General features: G+C 42.8%; 1 protein-coding gene across 1 annotated transcript in view; it reads left to right on the top strand.

The window, feature by feature from the left end:
- The window catches only part of ppm1lb (protein phosphatase, Mg2+/Mn2+ dependent, 1Lb), a 42,358-nt gene that overhangs the window by 6,036 nt on the left and 17,536 nt on the right, over positions 1–18,786 (top strand). The window lies entirely within an intron of this gene.

The following is an 18,786-nucleotide window of genomic DNA, read 5'->3' as shown; positions in this document are numbered from 1 at the left end:
CGTAACGTTACCGTTCACTGGTAGTTGGTGCACATATTGGAACCCCTTTAGTCAGACATTTTCCCCTGGAGTTGATGGAGACCCAAACAGAGCTAAAAGACGGGTGTATATCGGCCTACAATCATTAAATACACAATAACTCCTCCAAGTCTACACTAATGATGCTTCATACTTGTAAGATGTGAAACGGTTTGTCATAAAGTTTGACTACGTTGGTTTTTAAGGTGGTGAAATGTCAATGAACTGATTTGAAAGCTTTTTCCCGCTCCTCATAAGAGGTCAACTAATTACCTTTATTATTGATTTAAGACATCTAGTACCTCTGCAGGGGCTGTTTCACTCAAACCCCCTTCTTTTCTCTTTAAACCATGACATGAGTGTGACTGCACGGTGAACATGGAGACAGTCCTTTCACCGCCCGGCTCGGGCTGCAGAGCTTTAGTCATACACTGAAGTGTCCTTGAGTTAAACTGAATTCCTGTCAGTGCAAGCAGTTTACTCTGCTCACTGACTCAACAGGGCAGCAGGGATGAATTTATCTAATGATGATCAGAAAAAAATTGCTCGTCACTGCTCATGTCTTTCTGTGCCCACTTCTGTCACTTGTGGCGAAAGCTGAAGCTCCATTCTTCAGCTCTGGCTCTTGATGCAAATTGAAGTGGAAAGTAAAAAGCACACAGGAGGTCAGGTTCTGCTGGAAAATACTCGCGCTGCGGAGAAGAGACGGGAGAGCTGGAGGGTTCTACTGAAAAGTCTCCTGACCTTTTGGTAATTTTTCCCTGGTGGTGAAGTCTGTATTCCTTGCAGCGAGAGGACTGATGGGGAGCGACTGAGGAGTGTAGTCAAAGAGTATAACACCAAAACAAGCACGAATGGGGCTGCTGCCTTTTTAATGTTCAGCCCTGGAGTTAAACATCTGTGAGCTCATCTTTTCACTGTCATCAAGTTTTCCATCAAATACATAGAGAAGCCCTTTACGATACCCATGTGTTTTTAGTCATATTTTTTCTCCAGTGTGTCCAAGGAAATGAAAAGAAGAGCAATCAGAAGGTTCAAGACAACATGCACTTCTCTGGTTTGATTTGTGTGTGTGTGTGTGTGTGTCTGTTTGACAGCTCTTTCTGTGTGTTTGCCAACAGCATGTAGCACCAGATAAGAGTGCCTTCTTCAGCCTCAGTGTGCCGTCCTTCCCTTCTGACAGTGACTGCTCAATAATTTAACACCCGCTCTGTCAAACACTTCTCCTCAAACTCCCTGACTAAATATACACACACCTCCAAGCAGAAAGAAGCCACAAGGTCATTGTTCCACACACACACACACCTCGCACCACATATCAGTGTGAGTTTTGTTTGCGAGGGCCGTCTTGTGTGAAAAGTTGTGTGTGTGGAGTTGGCACTTCATGGTGTTTAGCCTCTCTTTGTGCCTCCCCATTTTGTCCAAGTCTCTCCCAGTGGGGCGACTTTGAGCGGACATGGCACTGAAGGGTGGGTTTGGTAATGGAGCTGTTCTGTTTGGTTACCAATCTCCCCTCCCCTCCTTGTGTCACCCTCCCGTCACCCTGTTTTCTCTTTTCACCTATTCTCCCCTCCTGCCTCCATCTCCTCCTCTCTCTTAGGGGGGCTGGCAGTGAATGAATGTGTCACAAAAACTCCATCTCCGAGGCCATGTCATCCTGCTGTCCCCCCCCCCCCCCCCATTATAGCATCTCCCTCATGGCCCTGCTGTGCCCACACTTGCTGCTTGGCCACATGCCACTTCCAGTCACTCCATGTCTGTGCACTGCCCCATGTGATGTGTAAGCTATTTTAAATGCCAAGCATGCTGATTGTGTTGGAAGTGTAGGTTTAAAATCCAATTGAGGTTGCACAACCAGCCTGGCTCTGAATGCATAATGCTTGCCTCCAGCACTGCTATATTTGTCCAAAGCAGTTCTATTAGATTGCACAGTCTTACAGGATGTTTGTTTGTTTTGGCATGTAGCTGATTAGCAGGCCCTAAATCTAATCACATGGCTGGAATTGGCCGGTCTCATTTACAGTTCCCTTTTGCTCGTAGAATGCAGTTACGTAAAATGCTCAAATAAAAGAATGCTTGTTTTCCCGTCGAGCATCGTCGACAATTTAAATCCGACTATAGGGGCCTAAGTCTGCATGCCAGCCGCAGCCAGCTCCACAATTGTTTGTTTGTCTGTTTGGATTGAGAAAATAGATGAGTCAGTTTGGACTTTGCCTGCTCGCTGTCTTGGCAGTGAAGCCCGGCGGCAGGAGAATGTTGGCTCAGAGAAGGTAGTAAGTCGCAGCTGTTCTGAGTTTGCGACATTGGTGTGATTGTGTGCGCAAAAAAAAGACTGGGCTGTGATTTTCGTAAACCCCTCAGAGTTGTGGCTCTTCCTGTCTTCACACTGGCCAGATGGGCTTCTGGGTAGGGCAGGTGCGTCCTGGTAAATAGATACAGCAGGCCTCCTGGTTGTGTTTTTCTACCGATGTCTTATCATCGCATATGCCCCAGTGGAAGTTTGTTTCCTTTTAATGTGAATGCATTTTTCTATCGCAGAAATGTTTGCATGTGAAGATTTAAAAGTTAACTTGCCTGAGCTGATCTGCTGCACACATGTGCTTCACAGCCTCCCAGACACCACTCCATCCAGACAGGAGGAATGCAGATAATACGAATGTTGGTTATTTGCACATGGTTTCTATTCTCTGCGAGCTACAAACCTTCAAACACACTCAGCGGCGAACTTACCCTGATCCAGGTTTTCTTTAATTTACACTGTAAGGAAGGGCCCACAGGATAGGAGTAAGGATCTGACTGACTCTAAGGCATGCCATTCATTTGAGCTTGTGATTACAATAGGGAGGAGGAAAGGTCTTTTGTGAGTACAATGTGTATGCTTGTGTACTCCCAGGCATTATTAGTCTTTTATCGTTTGTGTAGCCAGGTCTTTCTGGATGTGTGCCACACACTGTTGATTGTGGCCCTTTGAGATTTATTACCCTTTTTTTTTAGAGTTTTTTTTTTGCTCCCTGTTGTTTTCCTTTGTGGTCCTCTCTTTTTATCCGGGGCACTTATTGTGACGGGTGGTGCAGCGAGGGCATGGCAACACTGGTTGGACTGTCTGTTGAACCATCTGCTGCACAAGGGCTAGATAAAGTTCTTAGCCCTAAGGAGGTGAAGAAGCAGATGGGGGGTCATGTCCAACAAATTGAAAGCCTACATGTTGATCAGAGTAACTGAAGTAAATAAACTGTGTCTTCTAGTGGGATTTAAAGTTGAGGCCTATTTGGATTTGTTTATATTAAATCCACAGTGACTAAAGACCACAGCTTGCAATCTTGAGTATAAACACTCCATTTATCCACATCCCAGTCAGGTACGGGCTATTTACTGGCACTCCTAGTTATAGATGGCCTCTTTCAGAAAGGGGCTGTTTGCGGGCTCTGACCATAGCGACTTCACAGCTCTAATTACACATGGTCCTGTTAACATGCAAGCTTGGTTTGGTTGGTGGTGGGAATCTCTTAAATTAAAATTTTGTTGAATTTAGTTTAAAGTAATCATTGTGCAGCTTGTCAATCATAAATGTCACAGTATTTAAACAAACATTAAAGATGTGAATCTTTGACCTTACACCACATATACAAGCAGTGTTTCCCCTAGGTTTACAGCGTTGGGGGGGGGGTGGGGACAAGCCGACACAAACACTTGAAGGAATCTTGGTGTTCATGGGTTACTTTTAATGACAGCTGTCCTTTTCTATCGGAAAGGTATCCTTAAATGACTTCTTTCCCTGATTTCCGACTCCATACACTATCCTATCTCTACAATAAAGACACAAAAAGCCCAAAAATAAATCTTTTACTTGACCTCAAGGGGCGGGCAGTCAAATTGTAAATTTGACTGCGCTGATGTTTTGCTGCAGAGACTGGGGCCCATTAGCTCAGCAGATGTACGTCATCCATCATATCGAGTGTGTTTGTTAATGAGTCTCTGTTAAAATAGCTTTACATGCATTCGTATGTGTGTTTGTTAGGGTTGTGGGTTTGGTGATTGCTCTGACTGGATAGGAAGTTTAGAGGCAGATAAGCAGGGCTGGTAATTGATTAGTGTGGTGCAGAGGAAGCTTACGGTGAGGTGAAGCTAATGCTAACAGCTCAAGGCTCTTAGGCTGCCTGCTCTCTTCCTGAGACGTCTCTAAGCTGAGGCTAAAAGGAGTAGAAGAGACAGCGGGGCAGATTAGATTTACACTAATCCCACTGGGGAGATTGGGACTATACGTTCTCTCTATGGATTCACTTTTCTTTTCTTTTTTCCATCGTCCCTTTCCCAATCTCTTATCTCTTTTTTCCACTTAATTCCTCTTTACCTCCCTGTTGAACTTTTAGATATTTTTAGACACCAGCCCTCTACATAGTGCAAGTGCTCACACATCCAGTACCTGCATGTATTTATTCTCCTTGGCAGTCTGTATGTTGCCCTCTTGCCGACTTGATTTAATGAGCTTATCCAACAGCTGAAGCTGGCCGCTTTACCTACAGTTGCTCAGAAGAGGTGAGACGCTTTATTTAGGGTTAGTGATGAGGTAAAATGATGGCAGGGACGACAAGTGTCCTCGTGGGGTCAGGAGAGAAAGGACCACAGAGAGGGAAAGATGTCCTGGAGGAGAAAAGATGAAGGGAATTGAAAGATTACAGACAGTGGAAGCTTAAAGTTGCTGTTTGGAGGTGGAGTAAAGGCAGGGAAGAAGTCATATTTCTGGAGAATATGTGGAAGAAAACATGGATGGTTAGAGATGACAACATGCCCACAGCCAAAAGATTTTCCAGGCTTGTGGTGCAGGACAAAAAGCACCATGTTTTGTTTAAAATCCAAGCTTTAAGTGCCTGTGTGAAGCTGACACATAGAGGCTAAACATACAGAAACTGCATATCATGCTGTGAGATAGATTGTGTATGAAGTCAAGGTTTTTCATCTTTTGATCTTAAGCCTGTCAGACTAGAGGCCACGGCACCGCGGGGCAGTCCGCCCCCCCCCCCTCCCCCTGTGTTTTCCCACCTCGTTCCTCTGTTTTTCATCTTCTCTCTCACACATTCTCTCTGCCTCTGTTGACCTTTTCACACAGAAACCATCTCTGTTCTCTCCCCCACCCTCCTATAACTCTTCATCCACCGGCCCCTCCACCTCTTCTTCCGCCTTAGCTTCTTATCTCTTCCCTCCGCTTTCTGATCCACCTCTGATCTCTTCTGTCCTGTACAAATCAAAATGTGTCATTCGACCTGAGGTCAGTATTGTCAAGGGAGTGCAACTGGAGATATGTGATTGTTCTTTGGTGAGAAAATGGGAACATTGAAGGTCAAGGCTTTTCAAAACTGATTGAATACAACATTTGATCCACATTACTGACTGTTCTGATACAATGTAAGCTTGCTAAAGTAGATATTTTCATGTTTGTGAGAGGTGTTTGGATTTTGCCTGATAGAGTAAAAGAAATCTTTTCTGCTCTCCCCATTCCTTTTCTTCATGCCGTCTGACCTTTTGCTCTATTACCTTATAGATCTCTTTCCACCTTCCTATATCAACTTCCCCTTTTCTCCCTCTGTCTCCCTCCTTCCTTCCCTCCCACCTCCTCACCCCTATCCGCAGAGTCACCTTATCTCTCTGCAGTCTGTCTGACTTATTTATCACTGCTCTGAAATATTAAAGAGTCTACTGCTTCTGGTCCTGAGGGGAGTCCACAACTTTTACTTACAGCACACGCTCCATGTGCACACACACACACACACACACACACACACACAGACACACACAACATAAATTATAATGTCTTCTGAAGATGGCACATGCTCTGCAGTGGTACACTGTGTGAAACTAGTGACTTAACTCCTGTTACTTTATCAGAGTCTGCTTTCAAACTTGACAGTAACATAGCAGCAGTTAAAATCAGTTTGTGTTACTGACTAGAGCTACTTCATCTCAGCTACTGGATCGTCAAAAAAGTACAAATTGAGCTTTCATTTTGACAGTTTTCAAGACTAAGACTTGGCTCCTTACAATACGACTCAGTTGACTCAGATGGCTTACGTTGATGACAAGTTTAAGATGAATACTCATGAGGAGACATGATTCAACGTCACACTTCTGTTCTCGTGTCTTGCTCAATCACATCTGCAGAACTTTTCGAAAAGGCATCGCATATATCCCAAAAGACTTTATCATTATCAGGGTCACATTGACCCACCTAGACTAATCTGTGACGTCAATAACACTGGAGCAGACAATAAGTCTACCAAACATCCTTGCAGATATCAGGAAGAAGAGTTGACACTCTCTAAGCTGTACTTGGTGTTCTGATAACAGCTGAACTCTGTCAGGTCTGACTGACATTAGAGAACAGTGAATAAACCTAATGACATCTGTACATTATAATCTAAATAACTACACAAATTCCACTGCAATTTCCATAATTCCTCTGTTCTCAAGTGTGAGCTTCTTTCAGTTTTACATCAATATGACTTGGGTGTCTTTGTGTTTTGAACTGTTGGTCTGATGACAGAAGACATTTGAAGATGTCATCCTGCACTGTGGTAAGCTCTTATACCTTTTTTTTTTTTGTCTCTGAATCCTGAATCGTATGTAATTTGGAAGAAAAAAAATATCATTTGAAATTGAACATAAAAAGAATAGTTATTTGAAGTCAGTCTGAGCCATTGGTGGTAAAGCCCTTTGTCAATTAGCTGGTAGACACGAGCATAATTAAACTTTTTTACCTTATGATTGTGAAAATCAGCCGATCTCCGCTTCATGTCTGTTTTTATGAGATTGGATGTATCTTAATAAGTTGGTGGTCGGGTGGACCACCAACTAATTAAAATACAGTATACAGTTATGTATACTAGATTGCCAGCATTTAATTGATGTGACAACGGTTAATCTCTAATTGATTGCAAGAAAATCCTAAATTTTATTTACAATTCCATGCAATGTTATGGTCTCAACTGCAAATTTCAGTTCTTGCAGCAGGCATAAGTGTGGATTATAAAATGAAACATATTAGTAAGGTATATCTCTCTCTCTGCCTGATTTCTGACTCTATCCACTGTCCATCTCTGTAATAAGGCCATACAAAGACAAAAACAAGTTAAGTCTTTGAAAAGGAGTCTGTAGTAGCTCAAGTTAAGTCAGTTTTATTTTTAAAGGTCAAAATGATTAATCCCATAGTAGCATGAAAGTGCTGTACAGCCTTTTGAAAACTAAATGCAACAAGCTCAACAGTGAATCCAAATCTTTTATGATGAAACATCACAAAGTCAGGAGACCTGCGAGAGCTGAATGGAAAAAAAACAAAAACAAAGGAATTCTGAAAATGTTGAACACAATGCTGAGATGTCCTTTTTCTATTCTTAGCATGAAGCCTCTCGAGAGGGCAGTGAATTCTAAGCCTGGAACTAGTGAACAGGCCAAAGTGGACTGAGTCTTCTCCATTATGGTCCTGCACCTGCTGTGGAAACTGGGCTGCCTCGGAGACCCGTGGCCTGCCGCCTGCTGGCTCTGCCACCGCGCCTGCAGCCCTCCCTCAACACGCTGGCACGACAACAAATGTACAATCTGTCAAGAAGAGCGTGCAAACGGAATGCACAAAATTGATCAGAGGCAATTCAAAATGATTCCCTACGTGGGCATAGTTTATTCAGCGTTTAAGCGTTAATACAATTCATTAGCCTAAGAGACTAATGAAAGCAGAGCTATTGGACACTTTCCACAAAATATTTATTAAATGCAGCCAGAAATACAAACACAGTGCAGTGTTTGAACAACATTGGGGATTATTTTGGAAAGTGGGCACAGGGTTTGGTTTTGGCTGCACTTCCTGTCCTCATTATGTTGTATGGGAACTTGGCTGTACCCAAAATTAGAGCCCTCATGGAGCATCATGTGTCACTTCATCATATGTCATAATGCTTTTTTGTCCCTGAAATCAGTTTGACCCAAGGGAATAATAAGCCTAACACATAAATTAAAGGAAAATAAACATTAGAATGGTCACAGTGCCAATGACTTAGTTTTGGTGGCTTCCAGACAGTAAGAGGACTAATGTAAGACGGCATTTTGATCCTGGATCAGACTTTAATGTCCCAGAGACATCCGTTCCTCTGGGCCAGAGTCTGCTCTGCTAGAGTGTGGGAAGGGAGCTATTGGCCTCCCACAAGCCTGTCACACAGACTGCTGTGAAGCAGGATCTACCTCTGCCTCTGTCCTTGAATCTGTCATGACTCACAGGCTGAAAGTAGCTGCTTCACTTGAGTGTACTCTTACTCATATCCCCTAGTCCTTTTCGACTCTTTTGTTCCTGTATTCATGACTTGCTCATGCGATGCCTTGTCCCCATACGCACTTAACAGAGTCCATTGAAACTAATCAATGTTGTTATGAAAAAGGTGTACTCCCCACAAAGTGACACATCAACACACAAAAGCAAACACACACAAAGGCCTTCACTTTCCTCAGGGCGCTTTATGAGTTTTGCAGCAGGCGATGGAGGAGATGAGTATTGATTTTTATTAATGTCTGTATGTTTATCAGCTAACACAGTTTGGTTTTGCTCTTTGTCACTCACACAAACAAGACTTGCATTGATCGCTATTTTGGTCCTTGCTCCATTTAATGGGAAAGAGTGAGGGCGATGCTAAGATGCCAATGTTTGGACGAGTGAAGGGAAGTGACATTTTTATGGTAAGGTTGCTATAGATGCGTGTGTGTACATACATACATCTATAAAGGGTGTAGTGAAGCTCTTCTATTCGTGGCTTTTTCTTCAGTGGTGCGTTTTTTCTGTGCCGCTAATCAGACCGAGGAAAGAAGAAGGCGGTTTGTAATTAAAGTGATAAATGCAACATCTGTCTCCAGAGTGACAGCCAGAGAAAGAGGTTGAGGTTAGGAAATAGGAAGAGGATATGGATGGAGACATTTGGGTGAGGGGGGGGGGGGGGGGGGGAGTAATCCGGATGACACCAGCAGAGTAAAGCACTATTTAAAAAAATCTATTTATTCACACATGCATCTCGTGCAAAACAGATCAGCATAAAATCCAGACGTCACCCTGTTCCTTATTTATGGGTGTCCCAATTACAGGCCTGCTGCCTGCTGCTGCTCAACACTCTGTATGTGTATACTGAAATGATATGCATGTGTGCATGTGAAATAGAGAAGGTTACTCTGCACCATATGAGTTCTGTTGGCTTCACCCCCCCCCCCCCCCTCCAAGCCTTGTTGGTTAATTGAAAGAGTTGTCGTGCCAGAGAAGCCAGCTGTATGGAGATGAGAGTCATCATGAATGGATGGACACAGGAAGGGATGAGTGGAGCCCAGGAAGCTGTCGACTCAGGATGGTGGAAGTGTCATTTGGCAGAGAGTGCTGCCTTGTGGCGGCAAAAGTCTTTCAGAATGTAAACGACTGAGACGACTCAATCTGCATATCAATAATCATCAGGTGTCTGTATTCAGAAAAGTGATGTTATATTTAGAGCTGAGACAATAAGTCAAAGGTAGATACAGATTTGAGCAACTTTACTGAAAAACATTATATCCAATTATAAACAAAAATTAAAGCAAGCAGAACGTCATCTTTTTCTTTTTTTTTAAAGATTTATTTTGGGCTTTTTGTGCCTTTTTTAATGGAGAGATAGGACAGTGGATAGAGTGTGAAATCAGAGAGAGAGAGTGTGGAATGACATGCGGGAAAGGAGCCACAGGTCGGATTCGAACCTGGGCCGCTCACTTGGAAGACTATAGGCTCCATACATGGGGCGCGCAGGCAGTTTCACATTTTTTGACATTTCATAGACATAATGTATGATTTAAAAAAATATATAAGAACTTCTATTTTGTTGCCATGGTATCAAAATTGGAATTGAAATCGTTGGATTTTTACTATTACTGCTACGTCTATTCCTATAAGTTCAAGATTCTGGTATTGTTCCAACCCCAGATCAATAAAATGATTTGATTCAGAAATGCTGAATAAAATGTAGATACATGTATGCGACATTGATGAAATGATACAGTGTTTCCAGTTTGCACATAGCTTTAAGCCATATAGTATGGTGGAGTATATTTCAATATAAGACGCTTTCGATTGGAGGATGGGCGTTTACCTCGGACAGGAAGAAGTATAGATGGAGCTGCAGGAACAGAGGGGCAGTGTGTGTTTACACCAAAAGTAAACAGCTCCATCATGCCTTCCTTCCTTTCTTCTTTTCTATCTCGCTGCTGTGAAGGCATTGTCAGATGATAAAACACTCCAACAACAGTAGTCTGTAAACAAAAAAAACTTTGTTTGCTTTCCCTTCTAACTACAGCTTTGGTGTTAGCATTTGAAACGCTCATATCTATTATTCTCTCCTTTCATCTCCAAATCTTTGTGTTACCATCCTCTGTAGATCTAACGGGGAGTCGGAGAGCTTTGTGCTCCATCTGTCTTCGTTTCACTTTTATTTTCTCCCAATGCTCACATGGCCTTTATGTTTTTTGATAAGAGCAGAAGGTGTTTATACCTGAAGAAAGGAAGGAGGGAATGATTAGTGACAGAAAGAGTTTGAAGTTCAGATTCTGCTCTCTGAAGGTCACATCCATGATCCTCCTTTCAGCCACAGCTGGAGAAAGTGAATGAGAAGAACAAGGACAAGGTTTTACTGAGCGTGAGTGATATGGTGGCAGTGTTGATGTGCATTGCGCTTGCAGTCAAGTGGAGAGAAATGCAAATTGATATTTCAGATCAGAGGAGCTCTGTGTGTGTGTGTGTGTGCTGCAACATACTGTATGTGTGTGTGCGTGGGGGAGAAGGAGAGAAAGAGAGGAAGCACGGGAGCAATGAGCTGTGAAGACGTAGGAGAGAAAGTTGGCTTGGGGAGATGAAGAATGCTCGGTGACAGAGGTCTTGAATTGTGTCTCCAATACCAGCACCCTAATGGTTTCCTACCCAAAGTGGTGAGGGGAGGGAGGGGGGGGGGGGGGGGGGGGGGGTAGGGGGGGTTTGTACTCCCACTCTAATGAAGTTGACAATATCAGCTTCCAGTTAAAAGTACAATAATAGTGACTGGAGTCTATGTGGAGGTCTATTTTCTTTTAATCAGAGTGGATTCTTGCTCATTTCTGTGACGTCTAAAGAAGGCCATCTAAGGACTCTGTGTGTGTGTGTGTGTGTGTGTGTGTGTGTGTGTGTGTGTGTGCAATCATGGCTTTCACCCTTCTCATTGAAGCTGCTCAAACATTTAAAGGCTCTTGGACGGCTGCGATTAATCTACCAGAAGATCCGCGGCATAAATTAATCAAGCAGGAAATGATTGATAAGCTACTTCAATCAAGACAGAGAGACGGAGCCACACCTCTAACATCCTGTGTGTGTGTGTGTGTGTGTGTGTGTGTGTGTGTGTGTTTGTGGTGTGTTACAGTCAGACTCTGACATGGTCTGTCAACTCATGGCGAGAGGCACCGCTAAAGAGTTCAGTGTAAACATGTCGATGTCCTAGAAGGATGGCACTGTTTGAGAATGCATCGCCATATTGTGTTAGGTGTGTGTGTGTGTGTGTGTGTGTGTGTGTGTGTGTGTGTGTACATGTATGTGTGCGATCACACTTGCAAGAGGAGAGAGGGGGCTGCTGAAGCTTGCCACTCTGACTGGTAAATGAATATTCATGTTGATATATCAGTGTCTGCCAGAGTACGCAGGCTCCAGATCACAGGAATACAAATAGGAACACTCGCCAAGTGTGCGTGTTGATGTGTGTGTGTGTGTGTGTGTGTGTGTGTGTGTGATCCTTGTGTGTGGGCACAGAGGGAGATTAGGCCTCGGAGTGCATGAGCAATTGGGAGGGTGTAAGATTGCGATAGGTGTGTGTGTGTGTGTATGTGTGTGTGTCAGAGAGAGAAAGAGAGGCGTAGCTGACATTTACTTAGTTCTTCTCCTCTAGGCTTTTTGTGCCCCACATTCAAGAGGAGAGAGAGGAACACTTACTCTTGTTTTCTAAAACTTTTCCCAGCTGTCTTCACAACTGAGCTGGCCTGCATCACTGTTTTGAAATTCTGCTGCTTATTCAGAACTCTTGGATAAAATAAGCTTAAAGTGCAGTACAGTCACACCAGAGATGAATGCATGAAACAGAACTTTTAGACGTAAGGGCGCACGCTCACGCTAGGCCCAGTTGCCGGTGGCGATTCTAAAGTCTGTTTCTAGATTCTAAAATCAATTTGATGCCGAAGCATCATTGTCCCCCCCTCCGGTCCCCTGCTGGCCTGCACTCACACTGCTCCAGGCCTAACTGGACCTGAGCATGGTTACCTCTTGTACATACCTCATCACGTCATGATAGCGAATAGTCCAGATTTATGTTCTTGTGGGGGTTTTCTGGCTGACATGAGTCTGAATATTTGTACCTGCCCAAATGTTGAGTAAACACAGACTATCAAACCGACGTGAACCCTTTGCCGCTATTGTTTAAAATGATTGAAGGGATAAAAGGTTGCATCGATTAGGCTTTACGTCTTGTCCACGTCGCATCCGTGCTTGTGCCGTGCAAACATACAAGACTTGGGGTCCAACATGCTTGGGTACGGATTGCCTAGTGTGAGTTCGCCCTTTAAAAAAAAGCAGTATGAGTGGGTGCGTAGTATCCACCAACTGTTGACTTGATATTGGAATAATTATTATCACAACTTGTTAGTTGAGTCCATATGTTGAGCCTTGAGTTGAACTCTGTGGTGTACTTTGCCACAGGCTCTATAGAACATGCACACAGTCTCAGTGACATCATCCATCCGTTTCTTTCTGAGGAGGCGTTATGAAGCCCAACGTTATGAAGGCAACATTGGAAATGCTGACTGTACCGAGCTTTTAGTCATAACATACAAAGAGGTGGAACTGAGGCTGGCCTTAACCCTTTTGCAAACAGCTAAAACACCGGGCCCCTGATTATGACTTATTTTTGGAAATTCTTAGCTTAAAAACGAATGAGTTGTAAAAAAATAAATAAAATCCTTACAGTTTTTACTAATAAAGAAATCAGCTATGGTGACCATAACTGTGTTGAACCAGGCTGTACTGTAAGTATGTTTATTTCTGCTGTAAAAATGAGCATTTTAATATGAGCCCTAATGGGGTTTTTTTTGGTTTTGATGCCAGGGTCAAGCAGACACTCGGGAAACTGCAGTGTTTTTTTTTTTTCGGTGGGCTTCCTTTTCCTACACCTGAGATTGCTTTTTGATTAATGCACTCAATAAGGACTGCTGACTTTTTTCAGTTGCTTCCATTGGAATGAATACAGGACAAACAAAATGTGATCCTTTCTTCTTTAATAATTTACTTCAAAAGGGTTCTTTTTGGCATTTTTGTACACTAGTTTTAATTTATGGATCAAATTATTTTTTTTACATCAAACTTCACCATCCCCCCCCCCCTTTTTTTTATTCTTTTTTATTTACAAAAGAAGCCAAACTTCTGTAGCCTGCACGGCTCCAGACCTCTGGATGGCTTCTTCTGTAATGTAATGTAATAAAATGTCATGCTGTGACATACTCTGGTCAGATTCCGTTATTCATTCCAGGACAAGAAATGTTAGCACTGAACTGTTTGCCGAATAATTTTTTTTCATGATTATTTGGAGAGTGTTGTTGGTTGAATCGATGTATTTTCTACCCAACTAAACTGGAAACTCTCTTCCGAGGAGATGATGCAACACGTAATAAATGGCTTTTATTTCCAGGCAACCTAAAGGTCTCTGTAAATACAGTTCCAAAAAAAATGGTTGTCTGTAAACACTAAAAGACTTGTACAAAGCAATAACATAAAGGCAATAACAGCAACCGGAGAAACAACTCTGCATGTGAAGAATGTTGCGGCTGAATGGTGTAATAAAAATAAACTCCCTCTGGTTTTTTTTCATTCAGTGCAAAAAAAGGGAGGATGACGACAAGTAAATGTCAGCAGTATACGTATATTCTATGAACACACCGAGAAATGCAGAGGTGTATGTGTATAAATAGACCAGAGGAGGTAGGTGTTTGAGTCTGGAGGATGAGTGAAATTCTAATATATGCCAAAGGACAAGCCTTAAGAGACATCGAGCATCTGTATTTGATTAGTGTCTCTCTTCTCTCGTCTCTTCTCTCCTCTCCTCGCCTCTTCTCTTCTCTTCTCTTCTCTTCTCTCCTCCTCTCGTCTCTTCTCTTCTTCTCTTCTCTCCTCCTCTCGTCTCTTCTCTTCTTCTCTTCTCGTCTCCTCTCTTCTCTTCTCCTCTCCTAAAGCTTTAGATCAGCACTTTCCATTTTAATATGCAGCTCTGTTAAGTCTATGAATGTGTAGTCTATGTGATGTATGTATGAATTAATCTGTTATGTACAATAGTGTTTCATAAGCTTGTTATAGCCCTGCCTCTGTCCTCAGCACAAGGACAACAGTAAGCTGATGGCTATCTGAGAAGTGCTTAGCCAAACCCTCTGGGCCCTGAACAGAAGCAGTCATCATTCCTGCCTTACATCTGTTCATTTAAGGAAATCGAAAACATGCAATAAATTAGTCTGCTTCCTGTCACAATTCTGTCTTGCATCTAGCAGCTTTTCAGTAGCTTCCTCCATATTTCAGACTTTATTAATCAACAGTCGACTTTTCAATGTGGCTGTTTTATATATATATGTATAGATTTCCTCCATCGTGCTCTTCTTTAATTGGTTAGTTTCATAAATGCAGAAAATAATGATTCTCTTCAAAGACTAAGTGTGTTGATGGGTCCTGCAGCATTATCAGGTAGTTTTGTTGATTTAAAATCATCATCTTTGAGACATTGCAGACATCATATTGTCTCAGACGTTGAGATTACTTTTAATTAAGAGTGGTCAGGGAATTAGACAAAACAAATCACTAAGTCCTGCAGCTCAAGTTGTGCCATTGAGGTTTAAATCATCATCAAATAGAGGAAATCATTGAATCATCTCCACTCCAAAATGAGGGAATGCTTGCTTATTTATCTTGAAAAATAAAATATAAGGCATACATAATACATTTCTCATAAACTTTTAAGATCATCTAGAAATGGTTTTCTTCACTTGTACTGTAGCTAGTCAGCAGGGGGGGGGGGGGGGGGGGGGGGGGGCTCCAAATGTTTTGGCTTGTCTTTCAGGGTCCATGGTGTCAAGGAGATTTGCTGAGCTTTTTAAGATCCATTGATGAATGAACATCATTTCATAAAACACGTATGAACATCCAACATGTTTGAACTGAGTGGCCTGAACAGTGTGAAAGGACAGGAGAGGAGTTGGTTGTTGTTGGAAAAATGACTCAAACAAGATAATGTTGGTTAGAGTAGAAGACAACTTTTTCTGTTGATTGACTCGTTTTTTAATTGACTATTTGTTTTAGCTCTATGAAACTATCATTACATAACATCATCTCAACCATGTCCTGATGCCGTTGTATAAATTGACAGGGCTATCATTCTCTCTGTGTGCCGTAATGCTTTGGCTTGCACTAAACGATCAATAATGAATTTGCTTACCTTACAGACACAGGCTCCTGGGTGCAGTGGAAATGTTGATCCTGCAACTTGGTGACATTGCCCCATTTTTTTCCCCTGCAGCACCTTCCTCCGTGTTTTCAGTTAATATGGCCAGTCTGTAGTTTTCCAAAGGCAACTTGGGAGAAAGACACTCGTGGGAAATCTTCTCCTTCTTAATAATGTTGTAGGAATGTGTAATATTTATTCAGAATTACCCTTTGTTTTCTCACAGCAGCGGTGAAGGCGTGGGATTAGGCCCTTGTTGTTGTTGGTAATAATAGACTTTCTGGAGTAGGAGGATGAGAAAGTATCCAAAGCATTGTGGGTGCTGCGATCACAACATGAAAACACCAACCCTCTCAAAGTAACATGCTCTAACACGTTAACCCCCTAATCACGGCTCGAGTGTTGCGACGTGAGAAATCTCTTTGATGCGTTCCAGAAAATAGATCTCTTAACAATCAGTTAGGAAGTAAAGTGACATGATAAATCAATGTCTCTTGGTGTCCAGGCTTGTTAAACACCAGTGTTTCTTCAGGTCAGGCCTTCTACTTTTGCTGTCATTTTTGTTTTTCTGAAGATCGAAGTATTGAAGGTAGAGTTCTACAAAGGACATGTCAATATTTTTGCATCTAACTCGATTACAAAGGCCTATATTCAAGCTTGCAATGGTAAGCAAAACCTGTGTGTGTGTGTGTATGTTTGTTTGTATGTGCTTTTTAATCACTCCCACACCTGCAAAAAAAAAAATTGGCAGCAGATATCAGTAAGAAGTTATTCTCGTTTCACATCTTTTTCTCCCTGTCTTTTTTTTTTTGCTATGCTGAGTGCACGCCTCGAATGATTTTATCCCCTCTGCTCTCCTCTTTTCACCTCGTTTTTTTTTTTAACCTCCGTCACTCCCTTCCCCCCCCCCCCCCCCCCCCCCCCCCCCCCCTCACCAGGGTGTTTATGGCCCATGCTGATTTATGCCAGTTGGAGTTATTCTAATTGCCACCTCTGCGCTCTGTGAGACAGGCATAGTAATAACTGCTCCGTCTATGACACACACACACATTAACATTGGCACATGCACATTCTCATACACGCAGCAAGACGCTGTTCCTCTGAAGAACTCCTGCTTAACACTCAAAGCTATGTAGATTACTACCCAAGAAAGTTACAGCGCTCATTGCCTAACGACTGGGGTAACATTTCATGGGTGCCACATTTACACCGTGGCAGCTCTGTTGGCGTGTGTGTAATGTGTGTAATGTGTTGCGTGTATCTCGAGCGTGACTGTGTGCGAGTGTGGGTTTTCAAAGAAGGGCCGCAATATGGATGTCTAAATGTTATTTACTGTCATGCTGGAGATGTGTGAGCATCTGCGCCTCTGAAGCAACATTCCACATCGTATTGCTTCCCCCGGCGGCAGCTTTCTTGCAGCTTTCAGGTAAATAAAGGAAAACAGATCCTCACATGTAACAACCCCATTAATGTATCTGCATTTGCGGTATTGTAAACAGATGAGTTGCATAAAATGGCAGACAGGGGAAAATGAAGTACAAAATATCCATTTAATTGTTGATGTTTTGTACAAACTTCTTTATTTAATTCCATTAACAGTTTGGCAGACGTCCTCTGATTCAGATTGGGTTGAAACCTGTTGCCGTGATTGTTTGTAAAAGCACATTATCTTTATCGCTGGGACCTTGTGCTAACAACACGAGACACTTCAGGAAAGATGGGGTTTGTGATTGTTGAAAGCAATGTGAGCTCATCAGCCAGTGTTACTGGTAGATTCAAAAATATATAATGAGAAGCTTCCGAAGCAGGTTTCTAAAATATTGATGATTTGTCTTAATTTTTTTTTTATGTACTCAAATATCCACATCGCAATCATCAGTAGGTATCCTGTATCAGTCAGGCTGTAAAAGAAGCAGCTCATTTCCCTGCATACTTCAGCAGTTTCATGAATCATACTGTGGCATCACAGAGCCTTGAGAATGGTGCTGAGCCTGCCTTCTAAAAACTAAACTTCAGTCTCCAGGCTGTAGACACTGACACTGACAGGGTGCTCTTACCATGAGGTTAGGCTATAGGAAGCTATGGATCAAGCAGACAGCCTCCGTCTAATAGACTGTTTAGGTTTAATATGGGTTTTCACCTCCTCTAATGGAGGCCGCTGACTCGGGAAGGACACACGGTCAGGTCTTACTCTTTAAGTTGTGTGTATTGAAAGAGGAGAGATTGAGGATGGCTGGGAGTCCATTCACTGCCTGAAAGCCTATCACATCCATAATAAGTTGACTTTATGGGTAAAGAGGAACGAGTGCTGTCTTTGTTTGTGTGTCTCAATGTGTGTGTGTGTGTGTGTGTGTGTGTGTGTGTGTGTGTGTGTGTGTGTGTGTGATGCTAGACGGTCACCTTTGCTGTAAAATCTGCTTTATTGGCAGCTGAACGAGCCAACAACCTGCGGTCTGCTGTCCTCAGGGGCTGGACCTCCATAGCTAGTTTGAGGGGGAAAGTGATGCAGGCTGAGGTGGGACAGATGTTCAGCCAATCAGAGACCTTGGCAGCTGCAGTCACGATAAGCAGATGTTCTTATCTTGCCAGCCTTACACCTCTCATTCTTTCACAGTCAAAAAGAAAAGAGCTGCAGCTGACTCTCTTCAGCAGAGAGGCATTATTTCATGTCGAGCTCCCCCCCTCTCTTTTTCTCTTTCTGAAGGCTGAAGGCACTGAAGCATCTCCTGCCACTTTTAATGGACTTCTATTCAACTTTCCAGTCCTGATCCACTTTTATAGCTCTTCTTTTTTTCGCTTCGGAAATCCTCATTCACTTCACAGAAGGCATTTTTGTCCTCTTCAGCGCAGTGTTAGTCATTAAATGTTCCCTCTGAGACCCGACTGGTGTTTGAATATGAATGTGCTCAGAGTGGTTTATTTTTGAAGGTTTTCTTTAGCTGTTTGTGTCCGTGTGTATGTGTGTTGAAGCTAGAGATCTGGCATCCGAAGCACCACCAGCACTGCCACGACTGTCGCCCCACCCCTGTCTGAGCTCACATGGTGTTTGCTGGGGTTTTGGTTGAGGTTTAAAGAAAGGGAGAGTGAAATACATTTGGGTAGAATCTCTGTGTTTGGACACAAGATAGTAATTTGAAGGCTGCACAAACACTCCCAATCTGGCTCCGGGCTCACACTACACAGGAATGCAGCGTTTTAGGCGCAATGCTGAGTCTGTTTTTCTAAAAAAAACAAG

Source organism: Labrus mixtus, chromosome 9, assembly GCF_963584025.1.
Source record: "Labrus mixtus chromosome 9, fLabMix1.1, whole genome shotgun sequence".
Taxonomy (NCBI): Eukaryota; Metazoa; Chordata; class Actinopteri; order Labriformes; family Labridae; genus Labrus; species Labrus mixtus.
Note: the sequence above shows the minus strand (reverse complement) of the source record. Positions and strands in the feature narration are given on the sequence as shown.